Source organism: Camelus ferus, chromosome 30, assembly GCF_009834535.1.
Source record: "Camelus ferus isolate YT-003-E chromosome 30, BCGSAC_Cfer_1.0, whole genome shotgun sequence".
In the NCBI taxonomy this organism is placed as follows: Eukaryota; Metazoa; Chordata; class Mammalia; order Artiodactyla; family Camelidae; genus Camelus; species Camelus ferus.
The window spans coordinates 12775604-12800088 of record NC_045725.1 but is presented as its reverse complement, the minus strand read 5'-3'; the positions used below and the strand labels follow the sequence as shown (position 1 = coordinate 12800088).

Sequence of the window (24485 nt, the reverse complement as noted above, 5' to 3'; positions counted from 1 at the left end):
GAGACAGAACCGACTCTGTAATTCATCTGCGTTTGCTTCATGTAGAAACAAGGAAACCTTATTTACAACCTCACGTTCCTTAACGCCTTCCTCACCTTTGCTTCACAATACTGCTGTCACACGGTGCTCCAGGAGGAGGTGCATGGTCCTCCTGGGTGCTGCCAAAGGTCCCAGACAGGAGAACTGAGAATGAGAGTCTTGTGAGGATCAAGGAAATTGATGGAAGTCACACTGCTTGCAGACTTCAACACAACATGTAACCTAAAGTATGACTACTTTTTAAAGGACTTGTAATTCCGAGTTACCAACGTGCTGTGAATCAGAAAACAGTGGACTCAGTGCCTGTAGGCTCTGACTTCTCTAAGGCGCTGTTTCACTCCCTTGTCACTCTCAGAGCCCAGTGTTTGAGTTCATGTAGGCTTGGGTGGTCTTAGAGTAGGAAGTTTGGGAGGTGAGAGGAAGGACCTCTGCCATGATGCTTTAAAACCCATCATTTGCGTTAAGTACTGAGAATGAAAAATATTTCAAGCCTTATTGGTAAACAAAGGATGCTGTGGCCATCAAGTCATCAGCTGCTACCGTGACCCCTGACAGTGAGCGGACGGAACTCAGATGCATAGGAGCAGGGAGCCTGGCCTCCGCAGCGGTGCGCTCTTCAGGAACTCAGGACGGGAAAGGACAGGACGCTGGCCCTAGAGAGCCAGGTGCATATCAAAGAAATGATTTCAGTGACCCCAGATCTTTGCACCTTCCCATAAATAGAGAAGCACTAAATTCCTTAACTTGAGATCTCTGGTTTTCTTTAATTAACATCTTTTAATTATGATTTGATTTGATTATGATTATGATCGATTGATGTTAATTAATTAACATCTGTTGATGTTCTGACTATCTGGTCTTTGTTGCAAGAGCTCATATATCCTGGCTTCTATCTTGTTACTTTGGAGCAGTCCCTCAGAGCGATCTGAGAGGCTGTCATCCCGGGCTTAAGTCTTAAGCCCTCAGAAATGTCCGCTGAATAAAACATAGCTCTCAACATTTAGGCTGTGCATTTTATTTCAGTTGACAGTACCAACCATATAATCCAAGAAGAGCTTCATTTCAAGATGAGGGTGAGGTGAGGGTTTAGAGAGACTGCAGACTGGGTCTTCAGGAACACGTAAGATGCCATGGAATTTTAGAGCCCAAAAGGCAGCCCAGAGTGGTTAAGTGACAGGTTCAGGGTCACACGGCTAATAGGGATGTTGCTGGGATAAGACCAGAGTGCTGCACTCTTCCTACACTTCTTCTGTTAAGAGATGCTAACCACACATCAGCCCAAATCAATCCCTCACCAGCTGGTCCCCCTCAATGGCACACACTTGCTATAGGATGAAAGATACTTTGTTACTGCTTATCTGGAACAAATTGATACAATTCCAATTCTTTCTTCATTCTTGACAACTCTACAATTTAGCACGGAAAAGGATGATAAGAAAGAATCAAAGAGCATTGCGGTTTTAAAGGCCGACGCGTGACTTTTAGTCAGCATCTTGATTAAGGATGGAGGTGGGTGGGCTAGAAATTGAAGCCTGAAGAAGGCATGTGACTGGCTCAAGATCAGACAGCTGGTTAGCTGGTGGCTGGGATGGGAACCCAGGACTCCTGATTTCCACCCCAGGGCTCCATCTCCCACTGTCATTGAGAGTGGGTAAGGGTGTAGACCAGCACTCTTGGCAGACAAATTAATGAGCCAAATTATTTTACCATAATGACACTAGCATTTCGTACTAAATCAGATCTATTATCACTACAGCATGCCTAATTACCCACACATAGCCAGCCAAGGTAAACTTTACTCTTGAAATCCCTATTTCATAGAATATTGATTTCCCAGATATATTGTGATGTGGCTAACCCTGGCCAGGGGTGAGATATGAAGTAGAGATTTAATATACCTTGAATTGCTTTTTATAGCATCTGATCGCTAAATCTTGAATTCTATTTTGTGAGAAGGAAGCTCATAGTGGATTCTAAAGGAATAAGGAAGTCTAGAATTGGTATATGAATTAATCATTTAGACTAAAGTAAAGAGATTGATTCAAAGCTAAGAGATGGTTTTTATTTCAAACAGAGAGGCATTTGAGAACATTTACCGGCTGTTGACGGGAACCAGTACAGAGGGAGGTATAAACACAGGAGAGGGGAGGATGGATCATTGAGAATTGAACCCCGGAGAGTTCTTGGGATGGATTGGATGTGGACAGGAAGAGGATACCACATTTTCTCACTTGAGGTAAGGGTGAGAGAAGATAGAAATAAATAGAAAATTAAAGGCGTGTGTTGAGAGGCAGTTGGGATGAGGAGATATGGGGTCATGATGGATGCAGCTGAAGCCTGGTTCCCTCCTAACTAATGAAATGTTGGACATGCATTTAGGCTGAAATAAGTGCCCAAATTTGTTTTCTTTTTTGTAACACCATTATTGTGGTATGATTCCTGTACAGTAAACTGCACATATTTCAGATGTACAATTTGATGAATTTTGACAGATGTATAAACCCATGAAACCACCACCACAGTTAAGAAAGCTAACATTTCCATCACTCCCCAAGAGGTGCAAATTTTGAATTCCCAATTTATCCCTTCCCACCCCCTTTACCCCCTGGTAACCATAAGTTTGTCCTCTTTCTATGTCTGCGAGTCTGTTTCTGTTTTGTAGATAAGTTCACCTGTGTCTTTTTTTTTTTTTTAAAGATTCCACATATAAGCGATATCATGATAGTTTTCTTTCTCTTTCTGCCTTACTTCACTTAGAACGACAATCTCCAGGTCCATCCATGTTGCTGCAAATGGAATTATTTTATTCTTTTTCGTGGCTGAGTAGTATTCCATTGTATAGTGCCCAAGTTTTAAGGAGAACTGGGAGAGGTGAGCATTTCCTACCATTTTCTTCCCATCAATCTAATTTAAATCCTAGACAGGCTCCTGGAAGTGCTCTTTGACCATGTCCAGCTTACAATAAATTCCTCTTCTTTTACTGCATCTGGAATTTACCAGATTGCCAATCCTGGAACACTCAGAATATGACTATCCACAGCTTTTTATTACTCTCACCTTGTCCAAGACCTATACTCTATGTGTCTCTGTACCCATCAGGGTAGGTTAGGTTGTACTGCAGTGACAGCCCCCCAAGTCTCTGTGGATTAAAACAACATAGGCTTATTTCTTGCTCGTACTAAATGTCTGACGTGGTCTCTGGCGGGTGAGGGAGTAGCCTCAGATCAACATTGTCCTTCAGGGACTCAGGCTGATGAAGGAGCTGCTTTCTTGAAACAGCTAGTCCTCATGCCAAAGATAAAACACTTGTGAGGTCTTGGTGTCAGCAGTTAGATGTTCTGGTTTGGAAGTGACATGACACTTCAGCTCACAGCTCATTGGCCAGAACCATTCTCATGACTCCGCCCACCACAATGAGCCGAAGTGTAATCCTACCCAAGGCCTTGAATGAGGGCAGGACCAGAAACGTTCAGCCAACAGCGTTAATGGCACCCACACTCCCCTGGTCAGACTGCACGCTCTCTGAAGGCAAGGCCAGGCCGGGCCTCTGGCTTTTCTGGTGGCGGTACCATATTGGGCAGCCACAGCACCAGGCACCAGCCAGTGATGTACTGACGCCATCACAGAGCTCCCCAATCTGCACAGTCCCACAGCCACAGGCCACGAATCTCAGAATGCAGAAAGGGTGGGGAATGGGTGAGGTAAGGCCCTGTTGGGGGTGGCCATGGAAGGGAAGGCTCTTGGGGATGTGAGGGAAAAGGCAGAGAGGAGGCTGCTCATAGTGCTGGGGGCCCAGTCCCCCAAGCCTCCCAGCAGCGGGCACAGGGCGCTTCCATGAGCGTCTGCATGAGGGGGTGAGGACAGCCCAACACCGCCCGCTTCAACCGCAGTAACTGAGCGCTCGGACCAGCCCGGGCCGCGCCCTGTGACGCTGGGGGGCAGGTTCTGAGAGGCCACGGCGGCCCTTCTCCACGTCCTCACTGTCCTCTCCGAAGACCCTGGGGCGGGTTTGTGGTTCACAAATTACCTACACTTGCCTGGACTTTTACTTTTTTTTTTTTCCTTTTCTGTTTTTACAGGCCTCCTCTTGAGGTAACCAACCGTTTTGACTTTGAACCCAACAACTCTTCCATGAAGGGGCCGGCAAAGGTGGAGACCCAGGAGGTGGGCAGCTTGCTCTGGGCAGAGCCTCGAAGGCCCAGGGGTCCCGCCCCCGTGCCGCACACTCGCCAGGCTCACCCCCAGACAGAGGCTGGTTCTTTCAGAAATGGACCGAAAATGACCTCAGGCTCCTGAGCTTAAGGGGCTCCCTGACTCCTTCCCGAGTTTTCGGGCATCCTAGGTATCCAGTGAGACAGGACAACAGCTCAAAGCCTGCAGACGGGTCTGGGCTGGCCAGCCAGCTTGCTCTCTGTCAGCCGGGGTCCCTTTAAGACGCAGAACTGGGGAGGTCAAATGCAGGCCAGTGGAAGTTTCCACGCTCCGTGTGTCTGGGCCCGCGTCTCTGTCTATCTCTGCTGGGGAAGGGTGGGCCCTGTTCCCACAGGCCTGAGATTTATGACTTCAGTCTGGGAGGCGGTGTTGGCCTTTACTTCTTGGCATGAACAATGGTAAACAGAGTTGCAGAGAAAATTTGGAACTGGTATCCGTCAGCCTGAGTCAGACTAACTCTCTGGTTCTTTCTTTGTGAGTTGTGCATGCGCGTGCGCGCGCGCACACACACACACACATACACAATGTGCACGTGTGCCAGCTGTAAAATGAGACAAGAGTCATAGAATGGTTGGCTTTGAGATCTCAAATACTCAACCCCAATAAATCACCAGACTCCCTTTGACCACTTAAGGCTTCAACTTTAGTGTCACCCGAAAATAGCTTGAACACACACACACGCACACGCACACACTGAAAACCTTTCGCCTTGCCCCTAGCCCTCTCCAGCGCCTCTCAGAAACCTGGCCTTCTGAGTAAAGCTGGAAGTATTTTCAGCCTGCCCCGTCCTGCAGTTATCTGCTGATGGAGATAGACTCTCTGGCACCCCAGATTTGCCCTTTAATACCCTGAAATATTAAGAGGCAACAGCTGTAAGTACTGAAGGTTCACTTGGAGATTAAATGAGTCAAAGATCAGTAGCCAACTGGCGGGAGACTTAATTGTCAGGGCAGGGACAGTCGCAGGAAGGACATCTGGCCAGGTCAGAGAGACAGTGGTGTGGACGTGTGTGTGTGTGTGTGTGGTGGACGTGTGTGGTCCATGTGTTGGGTGTGTGTGTGGTGTATGTGTGTTCCCTGTGTGTGTGTGAGCGATGACAGCAGGGAGACTGGCTACCTTCAGCTTTCTACTTAGAGGTAATTTTAAGTGGTCCCATGTTTTGGGGGGTTTGGTCAAGGTTCTGTGCTTCTGGGAGAATTACCCCCACCTTTGTCCATTGAGGACAGTAGGTCACAGTGGTTTAAGACACAGACTCTGAAATCAGACCCTCTGGCCCTGTTACGTCTACCTGTGTGACTTGGGAAAATCCTCCCCTTCTCTGAGCCTCAATTTCCTTGCCTATAAAACGGGCAGGATCAGAGAGTTACCATCGGAGACTGCGGACCGCCTAGCGCAGGGCTGGAAAACTGAAGTTACTATCATTCCTTGATATTCTTCCTCAACTGACATTTGAGTTATTCCACATCATTTCCTCACCTGAAGCAATGCACACATTACCTAGAGCTCTTACTTCTCACACGGAGATGACCCACACCCACTTTGTTTCCTTAAAGAAGTCGCACACAAGGTGTCACCACTCTGCCACTGAAGCAAAAAGTGCATCTCCTCTGAACTCAGCTCTCGGCCTGGCACCTGGTGCTTGTGGCTTTAAATGGGGGCAGGGTCAAAGGGCAGGGCTGGCTGAGTGATTATGACAACAGAGTGACCCCCAGGAGAGGCAGGACTCCAGCAGTTTTCATCTGCATCCTTTCCTGAGCCCAGGAGGGTGCTCTCTGCAGAGAAACCCATCAGGTACACAGGCACAGCCCTGGACAGGAGCCCCAGGTGCTGGGAAGCACCTTGGATGTGGTGTCGGGAGCCCTGGGCATGGCTCTGTGGTCTGTCCCTGACCGGCTGTGGAAGCTGGGCCCAGCTGCCTTGCCTTGTCGGGCCTCGGTGTCCTCTGCACATCCACTGTCAGGCTTGGCTGTTCCTCCTGCAGACTTCATGCTGATCCCTGACTTCCCTCCCTGCACATGTTCGCAGGGGCTCATGGGCACACAACACATGGCCAAGCATACAGGCTCACAGAGGCACACGTGTACACACACACACACACAGGTGTGCTCTTCAGCCCCTGAATCCTACCCAGGTCCAGGTCCACCTCCTGCCTTCCTGGTTTCCCATCACACCCTGAGCACCTGCTTGTCTGAACCCCAAAGGCGGCCCCGCACAAAGGCCCTTCAGCTTCCTTGTCATGTTTGGCTTGTGGGTTGTCCTGTGCTGTTTTTATGTCTCCAGGTGCGTAGTTAGTTAATTCCCTGACATCCCAGGCTCCACCCAGATCTTCCATAGTGTGCGGAACTGAACTTCCTGTGACGCTGGGGACACTTAAACTTCAGGGCCTGCCATCAGCACAGTGTGATTACGCGGCCATATGTTTTCATATCATTGGTGAATGTAAGTATTTTAACTACAATCTGTTAATATCACTGTTTCTTTCACCTCTGATTTGTCCCCGTCATACCATTCTCATTTTGGGGGCATCAAAGTGGCCCCTTTGGAAACTAGCTAAGGGGACATTGAGTTGGAAGTGTGTTGGTTTGGCTGTGAATAACCTATGGCGTTTAGTTGATTCTTTGTGTGTGGACATGTCGCTAGCTGCCACTGTCGGGGGAAGGCTTCCAGGAATGCCGGGCTCCCCTGCGCAGACAGACCCTGGGTGGGGTCACAAAGGGAGCCCTGAGTGAGCATGTCCTATGGTGCCGGGTCCTGGAAGTGCATGGGGAGAGGGGGGCATACGGAGCCATTGTTGGGGAATTCCTCCAGTTGTCAGGCTGGTGAAATCACAGGATTCTGTTCCCATCACCGCCTGCTCAAAATGAAAGCTCTCTTCTGTCAGGAATATACTCAATCATGCAAAGTAATACAATTATAAATGCACGATTCATTTGGTCTCTGTCTTAATGGGAATTACTGACACAGAACTTATCAGAATCCCCACGTTTAAATGTCTTGCTGATTTGACAGGAAATACTGACACTGACGGAGATAACATAAAAGTTATTACACGCCACTACAATGAGGCATCGATGACAATCTGGTTAGTGAGTTTCATCAATTCACAGAGTATTTTAGATTTGTCGCTGTAAAAGAGAAGTTGAAATGCCCTGAAATCTCATAGCTCACGCAGGAAAGATACTTGACAGAGGTTTTCCCAAAGTTGATAACAATTCTGAAAATTCACATGGCATTTACCAGTGACAAATTGTGAGACGGAAAGGAACCTTTTCAAATCGTGAATAATAAAACACAAAATTGGATCAACTAGTTCGAGGGGAGACTGAATTATCTTTGTATTCTCTCTATAAAAATGAGATTGAAAAATGATCGTCATGTAAAGAGATGATCAAAGAGTTTGTAGCTCAAAAAAAGAAAAGGTAGGAAGAAAAATATTACAGATGAGTGTCACTTATTTTAGATTTGGGGATGCCTGTGGAATTTGTCAGCTTTTTAAAATTTGTTATGTGTTGTGATTTCTTGTCTCTTTATAAATGTGATTTCGCTTTCAAGTGTAATTCGTATTTGGAATTTTGAAATCTTTTTCTAGAAGAGGGTCCCCTAAATTGGGAAAGTTTCTGGCTCCCACAAGCTGGGTCTGCCCGGCGCACCCATTGGCCCCACCTGGGAGCTCCCTCTAACGCTGTCCCTGGGCCCACAGGAGGCTTGGATGTGGGACAGGGTCTGGGTGACACTGACAAGAGCGCCCACTATGAGCCAGCAGGAAACGCGGGCCTGGCTGACATCACACATCCCCGGAGACCACCTAACTCTCATTCTGAAAGGGGCAAAAGTTTTGTCACGCTGCCTGTGAGGGCCCAGACCTTTCCACCAACCATCTCATCAGGGCCTGGTGGGGCCCTGCCAGCCCCCCCTGCATTTCCTTTTAATAAAATTTAATGTTTTCATTTTCAAAGACCTAGAAAATCCAAACACTTTTTAAAAGCCCCAAGGAACTATAAAAATTAATAGCACAGGGATAATTTCTTTTTCAGTGGCGACTCAATTAAACCTGCCAAAGTCAGACAGTGTGATTTAAACACACCACTTGCAGAGGGACCCGCGCGGAGCAGGCAAACATGGAATGAAACAATAATATTTACCAATTACCCTCTTGGATGTTTCCCACCCGGCCCCTTCCCCCTGGGGAGAATTTTTTCCTTCCCTCCCTCCCTCTGGGAGGCCCACAGGTCAACAGCCCTAATTGTTTTCTCCTTGAATGGTCACATTGCTATCAACAAGTGACTGAACTTCTTCCCTGCTCAGGGTAATGGAAAAATACCACCCGGGCTGGCTGCCCAGGGCGACAGGCCACGTGGACACCAGCCGGAAAGCGGGCCTGAGCTCAACTTTGCAAGTGAAAGAAGAGCTTCCCCGCTCCTCGCCGCCAGGCGCTCCAGCCAGACCAGACATTCACATTCCAGGCTTAGTCCTGCCCCAGGGCACTTGCTTACACGGGCCCTGCCAGGAATGCCCTCTCTCCTGTTCTCTGAGCACTTCAATCTTGTATTTTCTTTGAGGCCCCAGTCAGGATCAAGTTCTTTTAAGAAAGCTTTCCTGATACGATCCATATCCATGTAGATTTTTGACTTAATCTCACTGCCTTCAACTCCTCTGTATTGAATCAACTCCACCTTATCTCTTAATTGCATGTATGTTGTCTGGGCCCCGTCCTGGAGTTTTTAACACACAGGCTTCTACCAGGCTTATCCCTCCTTCCAGACCGTAAGCTTCTCCAAGGCAGGAGCTCTTCTGGATACACCCTTTGTTACTCGCTGTATTCAGTTTTGTGTTCTGTATGTGATAGAGACTTAATGGCATTTGGACTGAAGTGGAGTGTCTCTTCATTCTCTACAACAGGAGAATGAACTGTGTGCCTCTAGAAATAGGATTTCAGTGCAGCATTGTTTGCATAAAAAAATTAAAAATAAAAATAATAATAAATGACCAAAAAATGAAAAAGCTCTAAGCAAAATGCCCATCCATGGAGATGGATTAAAAAAATACGATGATGTTCTCTAGAGCAGTTAAAGAAAGTCAAGTTGAATTATCAGTAAGATTCCCCAAGCAGAAATGTTGAGTAAAATGGGCAAATTGTGAACAATATGTTGATTAAGACACGATTTATGTAGATCCAATGGCACGTAAACAAATCCTACACAGCGATTAATGGACTCACATGAACATAGCCATGTGTGAACGCAAGGATGGGACGGGCATACACGCAAAATGCTGCCAGGGCTGGCCTCCGGGGAGGGCGGGGACAGAATGGGGAAGGGACCTCAGACTCCTGAATCCCTTCTAGATATTTCTTTCTTCTCAGTCTCAAAATCTGGAGCAAATAAAAGAATGTTAACATTTGCTAATTCTACTTGGTGAGCACACGGGCTGTCCTTGAGGTAGAGACTGGAAAGATGTCCCCTCCAGGAGCTGTCCCTCCTCCCAGCCTCTTTGGCTGGTGGGGGGGGGGGTTGCAGCCAAGTGACCTCAGTCTGGCAGCAGTGACCACCATCACCTCCTGCCCTGGCCCCTGGAACACCTGGCCTGTGTCAGCCCTACAAGGCAAGCCGCTCACTGATTTTGCCAGGACCTTCCCAGACTGTGCCGCTCTGTAGGGAAGAGGAGGAGGGAGGATGACCGTCGGGCGAAGTCCCGGGCCTCCTGCTGCCTGCTTGGATTGCCAGCTGGGCCCCCAGACAGGCACTCTGCCCTTGGATTCATCTTGCCTGACCTCTTCCCTGTCTCCAAAACACACCTTGCTCCTTCCTGACCTGTTCCCAGCTGGGATGACCCCCTGTAAGCACTCTCAACTGTAAAACCCTTCTGCCAGGCCTGGGCCCCGCCCTGTGACTCCCGGCGCCGCCCCACCCCTTCCCTCCGGTCCTCAGAACGCCTATCTGTGCTGTTTGTTGGGGCTTAACTGCAAACTGCCCTGTGCTGCCACTTCTATCTGGGTGACAGGGACAATGCCTTATCTCTGTGTTGCTCTGTCAGGGAAGGACCTATGTTGACTTTTTCTGAGAATAACAGCCTAATCGGGTGTCCTCTGAATGTCTGGTGGACCTACAACATGTTATTCGAAACTTTCAGAGTTGGCATAAAAGAGATCCTTCCTGGAGAGGGGTGGGGACCAGCAGGACTGAGAGAGAGCAGAGCTTGGAGGCCCCTACGAGGAGCTTTTGGGGGCCCGGGATCTGAGCCTGCGGCTGAGCTTCATTCTCACCTCAGAGAACATGGAGTCTAACTCCAGCCAGAGTCCCTTCACATTGCCCGATTCACCTCTGGTTCCTCTGCAGGGACACTGTGTCAGGTCCCGCAGGATGCAGGGGTGCTGTTTGTTTCAGAGGCAGCCAGGAAGGTGAGGGGACACCAGGAATCAGGACCCTACTCTTCAGCTAGTCCTGGGGGAGGAGAGGGCTAGGGAGGGGGCCCGGAGGCCGCGGCTCTGGAGGAGAGAGAGAAGCTGCACCAAGGGTAGAGCTGCGGCAGGGGACTGAGCCCAGGGTGGAGAGGAGGTCCCCGCGGCGGGGACGGGGTCCTCACCTGTAGGGCAGCAATGGCAAGTCAGGGACCTTTTAGTCTTGGACAAAGCCATTTAGCCTTCCTGAGTCTCAGGTTCCTTATTTTGAGAAAAGGGGTGACACAGCTCTGCTGGATTGCTGAGGTGTGAATGAATCAAGTATGTAAAAGCTCTTATCAGACCAGACTGCTCACAGATAGGTGCCGTCTCTGTGGCAACAGCATGGATGCCGGACAAACACGGGCTGGTCGGAGTGAACAGGCAAATGGCAAGGAGAGACTGAGCTGGGAGGGGCGTGGCTCACAGGTGGTCCAGAGACGGAGGGTCTGGACATGCCAGCAGAGATGGTATCTGGACTCCGGCGGGTCCAACATCCCAGTCAGAGCCCAGGACTGAGTCCACGCCACAGAGGACACGGGAAGCAGAGCAGCCCCTCGGATGCGAGTGATCTGGTCAGAGGGCACACAGCGCACCGACACCGCGCGTTTAGAAGGTGGAGAGTGATGGGAAAGCTAACGAGGGAAGACCCTGAGACAAACCCGGGATGAAAGTACTTGGGAGGAGAGTGGAAGGGCCAGGTACGCTTCATACCTCAGGGCTTTGTCTGCTGGGAAGCTGGGATGCCCGTCCTCCTGCTTCCTTGGAAAACGAAACCAGAGCATCCTGACTGGACCCTGGAGCCTTCCTCAAGCTGGCCAGAGGGTCTTTCTGGTGTTTTCTCCCACTTCGGCTGCCTCGCACAGCCCTCCTCTCTGCTGAGTGGAGCTAAGCCCACGGACCCATTTTAACGCGTCGTCTTGTTCCCTGTTATCCAGCCCGCTCTGTGTCGTCCTCAGGGCTCCACCCAAATCCCACTTTCTTCCCATCGGATTAAGGGGCTCAACTTCAACCACGCCTTTTGCTCTCCACCGCTCTCCTCTCCGAAACTTAGGGATGCTCAGCGCCTTGACCCTCCACCTGACTCAGCATTCCTTCTCCAGCATCATGGCTGTCTGAGGGGTTCACCTTTCCCTTTACATCGCAAGCTCTCTGAAGGCGCTGTTTATGCTTCCTCCGTCATTCCTCGTGTCCCTTAGTCTGCCCGGTATGGTGCTGGGCATATAGGGAAACTAGGAATATTTGATGACTGCTTGGGAAGACAATCCTCAGTGACCAATAACACCTTGCCCCTTGGTGTCTGTGGCCAAATGGACCCTTTTCGGGAATTAGAACTTGTCATGCTCTCCAAGGTGCAAGCATGAATGGGTGACCGTCACTGGCTTCAGCTCCCGCTCCGAATCTCCCTCCCCCCACCCCAGGGAGGCTAGACTCATTATCAGTCCCTACATAGCATGTGGCACCTGTGCAATCCCGCCATGGTGACGCTGCCTTTGTGTTTTCTTCTCTACTTCTCTAACCACCCTTCTGCTGCTGCTGAGAAACACACTCACAGCCCAGGATGGTCATCCGGAGGCCATCTTCCTCAGCTCTTTCCTTTCTCCTTTCCACCTTCTCTGCGTGGTGCCTAATATGCAAGGTCCCGCAGTTCCATTGGGGTGGGGTGGCGTAAACCAGATTCACAGCTTAATGCCGTCCGGGGCAGGGTCGTACTAGTGATGCAAGGCATGGCCATTCAGAGAGGGTGAGCTCACTTCCAGGTGGGGTCCTCAGGGAGTCACAGAGGAGGCGGCACTTGGACTGAGCCCTGAGGACAGGCAGGACTCGGACGGGCAGAGGAGAAAGAGAGATGAGAAATGTAGAGCAAGAGGGAAAGCGAGTGAACAGAGTGGCTGGAAAGAATCACAGGAGATGGGGCAGGGAGGTGGGCGCTGGGCCAGGAGTGGGAATTATCCATAATGACTCAGAGCGTTTCCGAGTGTCTCTGATGCTCACCCTGGCCAGGGACAATCAGATTGGTTTATACCTGTGTCACTCTTGGAAATACCCAAATCCCCAGACACAGGATGGTTTCAGCCTTTTACAGCCCCTTGGGAGCTGTGGGGAGGGCACCCTCACGGGTCTGTACTCATGAGGAGCTGGGGTGGACTCCCCTCTGGGCCTCACCTGCTTTAGAAGTGTAAATAGTCTCTAAGCAAGAGGAATTAAGTTGGCAGGAACCTGTGGCTCCTTGTGCTTCAAACAGAGAAAGCTCACCAGAAAGAATGACGGGAGAGGAAGCCACACTGGGGTGTGCTGACCCGTGCACCCTAGACCCAGTGAGCGGGGCCTCTGTCATGTCTTATGAAGGTGAGAACTTCTCATGGCCATAATTCAAGTCCAGAGAAGCTGGGAATCGGGACTCTGAAGGAAGCAGACTTGGGGACATTTTGGGGGGGGGGGCGAGAGGAGAGTGTGGGTCAAGCCCAGTGGCCCCAGCCTATTTCCAAGTGCCTTTTCCTGAGGAAGTTCTGGTGCACACGCTTTGGCCCCTGAGTCCACAGCATGACAGGGCTGGCTGGAAAGTAAGTGCCAACTTAGACACAATAACGGGGCTCAGCGGTGGGCCTAAGCTTGCATCCCCTTTGTAAGTTGGCACAGAGAACACCCAGACCGCGGTGGTGGGAGCTGTTAGGGAGGGGTAAAGAGAAGCATGGAGAAACGTTGACAAGGGGGAGAGTGATGAGGGCACGAGGTAGCGGCTGTCACGTATCTGATGAACTGTCATCTGGGTGAGGGGCTCAACATCTGTGGGCAGTGCTTCCAGGGGACAGCATTCACCATGTGAGGATGCGATGCTATATTTCATTAGAGCCCAAAGCTGGCAACGCTCAGGTCTGTATACGTGTCATTCTGGGCTTATTTGGAACATGTAAGGAATGCTTTGGTAAGAGTATTTTAAGGAATTCTCACATGTACAAACTTTTCATACTTGACATTGGTGAAGGCACAGAGAAGCAGTGTGCTCTCCGGACTGAGGAAGCGACCCCAACATCCCCCTCTCTGGGCCCTTCAGGGGAGGGGTCGACTCCAAGCAGAAGTAACCGCCCACGTCACGTTCACCTTATCCTGAGTGTGACCACACGCAGACTGCGTGTAAGGTCATACGTAAATAAATGCAAATTGCGTTACATAAATAGACAGTTAGAATTCCAAGCAGCAGAGAAACACAGAGACACATATTATCTCATTTAATCCTCACGATCATCGCATGAAGTGGGTACTATGATCTTCATTTTACTAAAAAGGAAACCAGACATAGAAAGATTAATTGGCCAAGGTCACTTTGCTGGTGGATGGCTGAGGGAGGACTTGAACCCGGGGTTGCTTGAAGGTCTTAGTTGCTAGGTTTTACTGGAAGTATATAAACAGAAGGTGCAGGGTGCCCTGTAGAGACATGGATGGGGAACTTCTGTCTCAAAGGTAGGGGAAGGTAAGGTTCCTTTGACCTCTGCAGGTCTGTGGGCTGGCCTTTGGGGTTTTCACGCAAACCGTAAGACAAATGCTAAGTTGGGCCACGCTCTCTACAGCCCTAAGCGATGCCAAAGATGCATATTGGGCAGGCAGAGAAGCAAGCACAAAAGCCAGAAGAGTGACGCCTGCTTACACCTCCCTGTTTCCTCTGCAATGTGTCCTTGCTGTCCCTTTAAGGATACCTTCATCCCCGGGAACCCAAACAGCTGCTGTTTTAGTGAAGGAGCATGAAAGAGCCCAATGGAGATGATCAGAGCTGGAGGCACCAAACCCCTCTCCTCAGAGCCCCTCAGCCTTTTTGGCCCCATGATAAAAGAGATCCGCTCCTTCCCGGGGAGATCTGGAGCTGCTCTGATTTTGGGTGAGATGGGAAATGCCCATTTTGAATTCTAAGGTCAGTTTATGAATCCTCAGCAGCCAGGAAGAGTCTGTTGAGCAATTTTCTTCTGTGGATTATATTAGGGAAGCCTCTTGTATTAGGAGCAGACTCTGGCTTTCCAAATACAAAACTATATTATACCGTTGAATGTTCTTTCTCAACCCACAAATGCTACCTTCTCCCCTCCCCATGGATTTGATTTACCCCCTTGGAAAGACCCGCTACCCCTTCTCTCTGCCCCTCACATGGAGAATCATTGGTCTGGGGTAGCCCTTATAGCTGAGAAACCAGAGATATAAATTAATTTGGTCACAGTCACCAAATGACTTTTTCAGCTCATTCTGTTCAGTTCTAGTCAACAAAGACTTATTGAGCAGCTACTCTGTGCCTGGGACCCTACAGGAAGCAGGTACATTTGCATTTTCAAATCCACGTCAGGAGAAGGGACCCCTTGACTGAAGGACTGAACGTTTAGTGGTAGAATTTGGTGCTCGTGGGGTACATTGTTTCAGTTGGGAGTCTTCCAGATACCACTGAAATCTCACACCGTCGACAAATGTCTGCTCAATCAATGCAAAAAAAAGGGCCAGTCCTGCATGGATACCCGGCTTTGAAGTTGGCAAACACGAGGAAGATTAGAGACCGCTCCCTGAAGTCGCAGCATCTCCCTGCCTCCCCCTTTCCTGTCAACACCCTCTTCTCCCTGGATTTGGTCTTATACCCTGACCGCTGTTTTCTTTGTTGTCTTTTCATCCCCACCAAGTTGGGCAGAAGGGCGCCCCCCTCATTTCCTCCTATCACTCCCCCCTCCGCAACCCCGTCTTTCCCAGCACAAGGTTCCATTCTTCATTAATGCTGTTTTAAAGCCAGCGCAGAGCTGTTTTCCAGATGTGGCCATGCGCAGACAGTAATTGTGCTCTGTGATCCCTTCCAGCTGCTCCCAGGGCTTGCCAACACACTGCCCCCACCCCCACCTTGCGGCCCCAGGAGTGCATGTTTGGGGGCTGCAAATTAGGGCAAACGTTGTAAAATGATCGTGTGCTACACACGGCCTTCCCCACAAGAATTATGGACTTTATAACTGAGCTAATTGGCATTAGGTCTTGCCTGAAAGGTCAACAGAGTGGCAGAGAAACAGGATCTTTGTAAATTGATCTGCTGGCTCCCCGCCTCCATCCCCCCGGCTCCCTTTCCCCATTTTGAAATACTGCCTACCTGCCCTGTGGAATTGCTGACTCTTGTAAATTACTGCTTTGACGGTGCAGCACTGTGGCACATTGTTCCTCGTCACGTGGAAGGCAGCGGGGATGTTGAAGGGGTGCATAATTATACCCTGCAAATTCTCCTACCAAACCACACGCTTCAGCTTTCATGCACCTCAGTAAAGCAGTGCATTGTAACGCTCTTGACCTTCAAATCAAGCATAATTTATCCAAAGGCAGCATACTGGCTTTGGATGGATTATTTATTTATTTATTGCTCCAAATACTCGGGTTCCTTCTGAATGATCTTGCCTTTGTGTTATTTCTCGGATGGGAACACTTTGTTTTTTTTTTTTTTTTGAACATGTTAGAGGCTGGGTTCAAGGTCGATTTTAGGAGGGAAAGAAAGTTGTCTTTCTGGAATCAGAGATGTTACATTTCTGTCTATAGATTACGTGGGTCTTTCTTGGTTGGGTTTTTAAATGTCTGCCCCCCCACCATCTGGTGCTCATGGTTAGGGGTTAAGCCTTGAAAGTCCCTGTGAAAACATATCTAGTATCTGAAAGGAGTAACGGATTTATCTTGTGGTTTCTTCCTGCCCCCACTTCCCCCTCCTTTTCTTGGTAAAGGACCATTGAGAAGTGAATGGAAGCTGACCTCATATTGCACAAATGCACACCTATTTGCTTATAATTTTGGTCTGATTTTGGATCTTTTGAATCCCAGCTGTGGATCAATTCCAAGTCATGAATCCCTGCTCAGTTAGCATCATTGTCACTGCCACCCTGGCCACCTGAGCTTACTGGACCTTCCTAGCAGAGAGGCCTGAGGAAGCCGGGCTTAGGCTGGCCAGGGTGATGGGAAAGGGGAGGGAGCAAAGGTTCTGTGGCGTATTTTGGAACCACAAAGTGGGAGGAGGTCTGAAACCATCTATTCATTGAACAGTCTGCAGACCTAACAAACAATGGTACACGCATCCACGTATGACTCCTCAAATGCATGTAAATGCTGTTGTGGTGGGAACATTCATTTGGAAATGCGGACATGAAGTGTTGGCCCAATCAGCAAGTACTACAGTGGTAACTGCTATCATGCTGGGAGGTTATTTAATGAAAAGTGGAGTTTTTGAGCTGGGAACTTTGGGAGCCCTGGTCTACTCCGATCCAGGTCACCGTCACCCCTGACCTTGATTACTACTGTTGCCTGAACATACTCTTCCTTCCTGTCCCTCCCCCAACACTGCAGCCAGGTGGTCCTATTAAGGTGACAGATCCCGCTAAGCTTAAACCGCCCCGCAGCTGCCATCTTGCTCCAAGTCAAAGCCCTGTCATGGCCTCCTGCTCTGGCTTCATCTGTTACTACTTATCCTTTGGCTCACTTCACAGTCCCAGCCTCCCATCCCAGCCCCTGGCTGCTTCTCCAACGTGCAGGGCAAGCCACTGGGACAAAAGGGGAGGAGGGGGCAGGGCACAGCCACCAAAAGAGAAACACAGCAATTAGCACCAAGATGGTGGAAGATTCAACTCCCACTAGACCTTGGGCTTCGTTATACGCTCACTGAAACACGACGGCATGCTAAGTGGCTCTCCCACAGGTGCCGGGGCAGTCCCCAGGCTGAGCATAAAAGGTCAAACAGTGGGTGACGGTCCAGCTCCTGGGAATCCCAGCCCCTTCCCCAAAGCAGTGGGAGCAGTCCTCCCAGTGGTTAGCACGTGAAGTTACCCCGCCCACAAGAACTAACAGCCCCGCATCCTGGGACTCTCTCTCTCTCGCCTGCTTTCTTGCCTTTTGACACAGCCTTCATTCTGTCTATGGAGTATGAATCTCTCTGAATAAATCCGCTTTTACTCAGCTATGACTCACTCTTGAATTCTTTCCTGTGAGAAGCCAAGGACTCTCGCCTGATGGGGTGCATCCCGGGGACTTGCCTGGGCCCTGGGGCATGGCCATCCTCTGGAGCCCCATTTTTCCTGTATCACCACCACCCACGTCTTTTTCATGTGCTGCTGCCTTCTGCCCATAAATGCACCTGTCCCAGGTGTGCTGGTGGCAGGTCTCCTCCCCTCCTCCAAGTTGCTGCTCACGTGTTGTCCCTCAAGCCTTCCCTTATACCTTGTCTAATATATTTCCCACCTGCCACCAGCACTCCTGGTCCCTCTGCCCTGTTTTACTTTCCCTACAGCACCCAACACCTCCTCAGTTCATCTTTATTTGTGTTTGACTGTATCTCCCCACCAGAATATTAGCTCCCTGAGAACAGGACCTTTGTCTGCGGTGTCCGCGGCTGAATCCACAGTGTGTGAAGGGCATGTGGTGTGGACTCAGGTGATATGAATATTATGAGCAAGACTCCAGCTCCAGGGCACTGGGGGATGAAGAAAGGAGGAGGGAAGACCTCACTCAGGCAGGGAAGAAAGGAGCATGGGGGACAGAAGAGCCAGCCACTTTGTGGGAAGGACACCGGAGTCACTCGCCTGGTCTGTAACAAGGAGAGGAGGCCCTGGCCTTCCAGGTCAGACAGTCACACAGGGTTTGCTAGGGCCCATTTCACTCTCCTTTGTCCGCTGTATCTTTCAAGCCCACCGAAGGGCTGAGCTAATGACGAAGGACATATATGGACCAGAGCCTGGGACCACCAACCCTGTACAGGTCATGGATCTGCCACGAACAAATTATACCTCTTCTCTGGGTCTTATTTTTAAATTTACAAGATGAAAGGATTTGTCTAGAAAATCTCATAATCGAAGTGTTTGCTTTTATTATGAAAAGGGATGTGAAATGCAAATTAACTCCAAGTCCCTCTAAGGATGCTACGCAGTGACACCAACAGCCCTGTCGGGGGCCTCTGAGGAAACCCCAGATCTGTGACTGTGCTCCCCTCTCCTCACCTGTGCTTCTCCCCAGAGCCTCCGCCTCCACACGGTTCCTTGACCTACCACGTTGGACAGCTTCAGCGATGCCCACCCTGACTCGGCCATAAGGGGCAGCCAACCCCCCAACCCACATTACGTGAGTGTCTCTTCACGCCCGATGGCCTCCTCTGTCCCCCGTGTTCTGCCTAGCTGCCATTCGGGGGCGGAAGGCACTGCTTTGCTGGTGGCTGACGCTGACCGTGGAGGGAAGTCAGGGAGCGAGGGCGTCACGGGAGAGTGTCTGTGGTTGTCTTGGGGACAGAACTAAGAAGTGAGATTGACAAGCAGCAAGTGGAGGATGTCACATGTGGCCTCTTGAGGGAGACGCCCTCCCCTCCCCACCGGATGGCAGACAAGGCTGATGAGAGCGAGAGAAGGGAGGACCAGAATCTCAGGCCCCCAGTATCCTTCCTCCAACCACACATAAACACAAGTAGCCATTCTAGTCTCTTTCTGAACCAGTAAAGTTACAATATCCTTTGTTAACATTTCTCTGCTTCGCCCTCAGTGGTGTGATGGGTTGAAGAAAGGCACACTCTTCATTCTTCTTGGGCTGAAACTGAGCCCCAGTCCAGACTAAACCAGACCCCACCACCTGCTTCTCCTTGAGGTTGGTCTTGATCTTGGGATCCCTTGAGTCCACTTGGAGAGACTTCTTGCTGAGGGTCACCACTGCAGTATATGACCCTGCCCTCCTCATCCTCCACCCTTAAACAGGGAGGCCAACCTGGATGGGACACAAGTCAATGATACCTTTCTAGCACCTCATTTCCCTTGATGTCACAGTGTGTCCCCAGCCTCTCTGTTGTGTTGTTGTGACTTGTGTCCTTCGGTAGCTAATGTGCCCTTAGCATACTGCCCAGCCAAGTCCATCTTGTCCAGGAAGCCATGGTGCCCATCATGAATGAACGTGGTCCTAAGCACCAGGACCTATTACACAGGCAGGAAGCAATGTCTCTGTTTAGGGTCAGAACTCACCTCGGGGTCTCCTGTCTGTACCTTTGACCTTCTGGACCTTGGACCAGACACCGACCAGCCAACAGCTTCTGTCTAGATTATTCCTATGGAACTTAACCTCCTAGGGGATGTAGACACTTACTCATCCCTGTCTGGTCCCTGGCGCTAGACCCCTAGAGTGTCTGATTCATGGTGCTGCTGGTGGCCTGGCTGACTCCAGAGATCAGCTCATTCCTGTGGCCTCTACAGCAGTGTGACAAGAGATTAGTGTTTCAGAAGGTGACAGTCAGAGGGACAAAGGGGTCATCCAGCCTGCCCCAGGAAATCCAGTCTGGCAAACTCCACAGCCATCAGACACCCAGAAGTGTCAACTTTCAGAGTCACCACCCTGCCCTCCTCTGGGGCCACCTTCCCCGCAGTGAGCACACACTCACTGCTACACCCTTCAGATTGTTTCTGCTTCCCAATGGCCTCATCTCACAGCCACACACCTAGCCCTCAAGTGGACTCATCGAGGAAGAAAGCCAGAAAACTCATCTCAGGCTGGGCTAAAGTTGAACGTGAGCCCTGACAAGTCTGCTGAGGCAGGATCCTCCCGGAGCGATCTGGGAGCGGCTGCCCCAGCAGCAGCAGGTCCCGTCCTGTCAGGGAGCTCCGAGCCCCGGACCCCCTCTGCTGCAGCTCCCTGCTGTGTCCATCACACAGTGCTCTTCCTGAAGAGGTTTTCATGAGTTCAGAGCAGTCCTGGGTATTGGGGAGTTGAAATTATTTTTACCCATGTGCAGCTGAAATAGCCATCTGCCATCACACCGCCCAGTTCCCTGCTGTGTTTAAAATCCATCTGGAGTTTTTTTTTCAATTTTTCATATTAAAAAAAAAATTCAGTGCCTTGGTGCAAAGGAAGGTGTCATGTCTTCACGTCTTTTCTGCCTGCGGTGGAGCCTGTCCTTGGGTAGAGGATAGATTTAGAGCTGCTCATCGCTTGTTCCAAGCCATATTGATTAATTATTGGTTCTTCCATGATCCTCCCTGATTCTAGAAATGTCTATCTTCCTGTATCTAAGCATGTGCCATGCCGTCTCCTCACGGAGACTTCCCGATTACTCCGGCCCTCACTTCCCTGACATCTCCCTGGCAGGAATGAACAGCTCCTTAGCAACAGTCCTTTATGTCCTTCTGCAGCCTCAGCTGGATTGACTTTGAACCTCTCAGCTCTGTGACAACTGGGCTTTGCCTCATGTTGAGCTAGCAGCTGCTGTGGAACTGGAAACGCTCTCAATAGAGTCTTGGGAGGTCCTGTAATGCCTTCTCTTCCTTCAGGGCTCCTCCGATCCTTCCACAAAGAGCTCAGAGGTTTCCCCACACTCAGACGCCTCTGTCAGTTAAATTGTCGAACTTCAGTGTAGCACACATGCTCTTCCCGCTTCGTCAAAGCTCTCCACAGGCGCTAGGGTGTGGAGATAGGATCTCATACCCCATCACCTACGTAATGAACAGCTCAGGGGCGATGCGCAATGAGCGATCTTGATTTAAATTAAGATGGAACCATTCAATTAATAGACATCTGCTAGAATGCTGATAAGTGCCAGGCCCCTCGGCAGGTGCTGGGGACTGAGTCATGAAGAATCACAGTTCCTACCTTCAAAGAGCTCACAGTCTCGTGGAGGGGAGAGACGGGAGGTGTGCCAGCATTTCAATGTGATTTCAGAAAAGGAAGCAATAAACTTATTACAAGATTTACAATTTTTTTTGTTTTGTTTTTGATGTTAGAACTTGAAGTTTCAGGAATAGGATGCACTGAAGGCACAGAAATAGGAAGCCTCGGGTGGATTCAGGGAGCAGCTGTGGTTCTGGGTGGCCGGGGCAGTGCTGAGAGGTTGGCCTGGGAAAGCAGGAGGGCAATAGCCCCACCCTGCTCAGCTACAGACTCCCACTCCAGCTTTCTCTGGTCATTTCTTCCAATTGCAGTGTGTGCAGTTATCTATTGAAATGCCTCTTTGGTAACAAGGCCTATGCATTTGTCCTCCTCTACAAAGTATTTACTTTAAATAGTCCATTTCCATCTTTCTGTGGGTTTGGTGTAGTTGATCAAGCTCCCTTTGATTGCTCTCAGTCCAGTGATATGTCCTTGAAAAAGTAAAGACGCATCTGGAAAAACACTTGTAAACTAGGCCTCCTGAGATATATCCATCTGCCTCCTCCACGACTTTGGACAACTTCTTTAACTCCTCTGAGCCTCAGTCTTTTCACCTGAAAAAACGGGAAATAACACCAGACCCACCTACTTTATTGGGTGGTCATGAAGCTCAACTGTAACAATAGAGGCAAAAAAAGCCTCGAAACACATCAAACTCAGCGCAGACACCAGGGCTCACTACCCTGATGGAAGGAGACAGCCGAGCTTTCCTCTCACGAAGACTCCTTTGCCAGGCTGTGCAAACTTCAGGGAGGTCCCTTGGTCTCCCATAGCAACCCGCCTGATCATCCCACTGGCATTTTTGCCTCCACATAAGGTGGCATTTGCTCATTAGGCATAACAAATTACCCACGCTCCACTGGGGCAGAGATGGAAAGCTGCGAGGCGGAATAGATCTCTTCCCCTCTGCTCCCTCCCCTTTCCTTTTCATGTTCACAAGTGTCTCTGCAACAAGCTGTCTCCTGTCTGGGGAAGGTAGAGCGGAGCCTGCTCGGAAGTGGTGCACGGGATTTGGGGAGGCAGCTGCTCCAGGCTTCTTCTCAGATGCTTCCCACAGCTTGGCTGGCTCTGGCCCTGCCATGCTTGTAGCACATCTGAATGTCTTTTGTTTGCATAAATTGTAAGCCTAACGCATCATAGCCCTTCATCCAAGGTACCTGAGTTTATTGGCTCCAGGTATCCGTGGAGGATAGAGCGTCCATGGACCAGAATCCAAGTTCCTATTTCTTTACCTGCTCCAATCGAGAGGATGGTAAAGGAGCCTTTGGTGGTCACATTTCCAGCCCTTGGTCCATTTTACTTCCACTCAAGCTGCAACACATCCCCGAATCCTGGCTGTGAAGCCCAGGGAATTGACAGTATAGGAAGAAAGACGGGGACGAGGCATAACTCTGTCAGTATTACAGCACTCATTAGAAGGCTGCTCCCTCTCCTCTCCCTGGGGTCCCTTCTCACCTTCTTCTGGGTGCACAGGCTTTTACAATTCTCACTGCAGGTGCCCCAGCATGCCATCCGGGCCGGTCCTCAGAGTCCAGGGCCCTAGCTCCATCTAGGTTGTCATCTAGAGGTCAAAGGATCACCAAGTGATGAGGCTGGAGACCTGTGTTTTCCTTCCGGATTAAGTGACATCCTCCATCCAAGCTCCAGCTTATGTTCAGTGTGGGCCCTGGGTTAGGGGTGATCTGATTCCATCTAGCTCTCAGGTTGGTGATCTTTCTACTTGCTTCCTCTACTACTCTTCTTTTCCTATTGAAAATAATGTCTCCTGTGGTCATTTCCCTCGGCACCTTGTCCATCACTGAAGGAAATCTTGTTCACATGCTGTTGGGAGAAGCTAATAGGGGTCACAAGGGGTCCCTGTGGCAGCCTCAGCCCCTCCCTCTCACCCTGTCCCCAGCCCTGAGCCCAGGATGACAGCTCAGCACACGTCAGGCCAGCTTCTTCCTTTCCGAGAGTGCCCCCAGACGCCTGTCTCTGCGCCCACTACTCTCCTGGACCATTATCTCTGGTTGTTTTGACTTTGATGATCCTGCCACCCACAGATGGGTTACAGAGTTCCCTGACACCTGTCATCAAGTTGGCACCAGGCTGAGCCCTTGGAAGGTTCTCAATCACAACACTTGGAATAATTGATTAGTCAGAAAAGACTCCAGTTTCTGGGTCACAAAGTTTTCTTTGAGTCCATTTTCCTACTTGCCCTGTCCGCTTTCAGTCTTGCTCTCCTCTGTTCACCCCAGGCCAACCCTTTCGCTCTTCCTTCTGGCCCCTATAGACTTCCTCATTATCCATTTGCTGCACGGCCCTTCTGTTCTCCAAAGTTCTCTTCTACAAGCAGTATTCATGGGTCTGATCGATACATAGTGGATTTCAATTTTTTTCTTAATGAGGATCCCTCACAGTTATGCGTGTCTTTTACAGGCACTTCCAGGGAGGTCATTCTGTTTTATCGTCTCATAGACATTATCATCCCCATTTTAAAGGTGAGTGAAGTGAGGGTCTAGGCTGTCACCAGGAGGCCTACAAGGGACAGGGTGGGGACTCAAGGGCAGCCCCTGGGTAGCTGCAACACAGGCTGTGAAACTCAAGTGTCTGGGGAGGTGACTCCCATTGCCTGGCTTACTGTGTTCCAGAGCAGCTTGCTTCCCATCCCACAGCTCTCCCTTCACTGAAGATACCCAAGGAGTCAGGAAGAAATTGCTGCAGGATGAGACAGGCTAGGACGGGACTGGAGGCTTAGGGCATGGCGCCTTTCAGGGACACAAAGTCAGGCTTTAAGTGTCCCTGACAAATTCTCCCTGAGAGTACATGTGACAGGTGGGGATCTGGTGCTCTAACGCTCAAAGCAACGTGTCTCTAAACATGATGAAGACCAGAAGAAACCCTTCTGCCTCTTAAGCTAAAATCAATAGTGACTTTTCCTTTCTTTGTCCTTTTACTTAGCTCAGATGGCAATAGTCTTGGCTTTGTAACTATACGAGTTGGTTGTTCTGACAGCTGCCTCTACCTAGGACAGGAAACCCTGGAAGAATGGAAATCCAGGTGCATCTTGCTTTGAAAACATCCAGAAGCTTCCAGGAGAAAATATACAGTTAATAGCTATCACTGAGTGATTAACAATATGTGTCAGGCACTGTGCGAA

At 49.9% G+C, this 24485-nt stretch overlaps 1 protein-coding gene and 1 long non-coding RNA gene across 13 annotated transcripts in view; one reads left to right on the top strand and one right to left on the bottom strand.

The window, feature by feature from the left end:
* The window catches only part of SLC14A2 (solute carrier family 14 member 2), a 429946-nt gene that overhangs the window by 105052 nt on the left and 300409 nt on the right, over positions 1-24485 (bottom strand). The gene's annotated exons all lie outside the window — the stretch shown is intronic.
* Positions 1-24485, top strand: part of LOC106729466 — a 64441-nt gene that overhangs the window by 30103 nt on the left and 9853 nt on the right. For 5 of the 6 annotated variants that reach the window (XR_004316262.1, XR_004316260.1, XR_004316257.1 and 2 more), the window contains exons 6-10: positions 2114-2275; positions 2797-2910; positions 4119-6690; positions 18686-18790; positions 23765-23826. This is a non-coding gene — a long non-coding RNA (uncharacterized LOC106729466). The remainder of the gene's footprint in view (positions 1-2113; positions 2276-2796; positions 2911-4118; positions 6691-18685; positions 18791-23764; positions 23827-24485) is intronic. The other variant, XR_004316258.1, reaches the window with a different exon arrangement.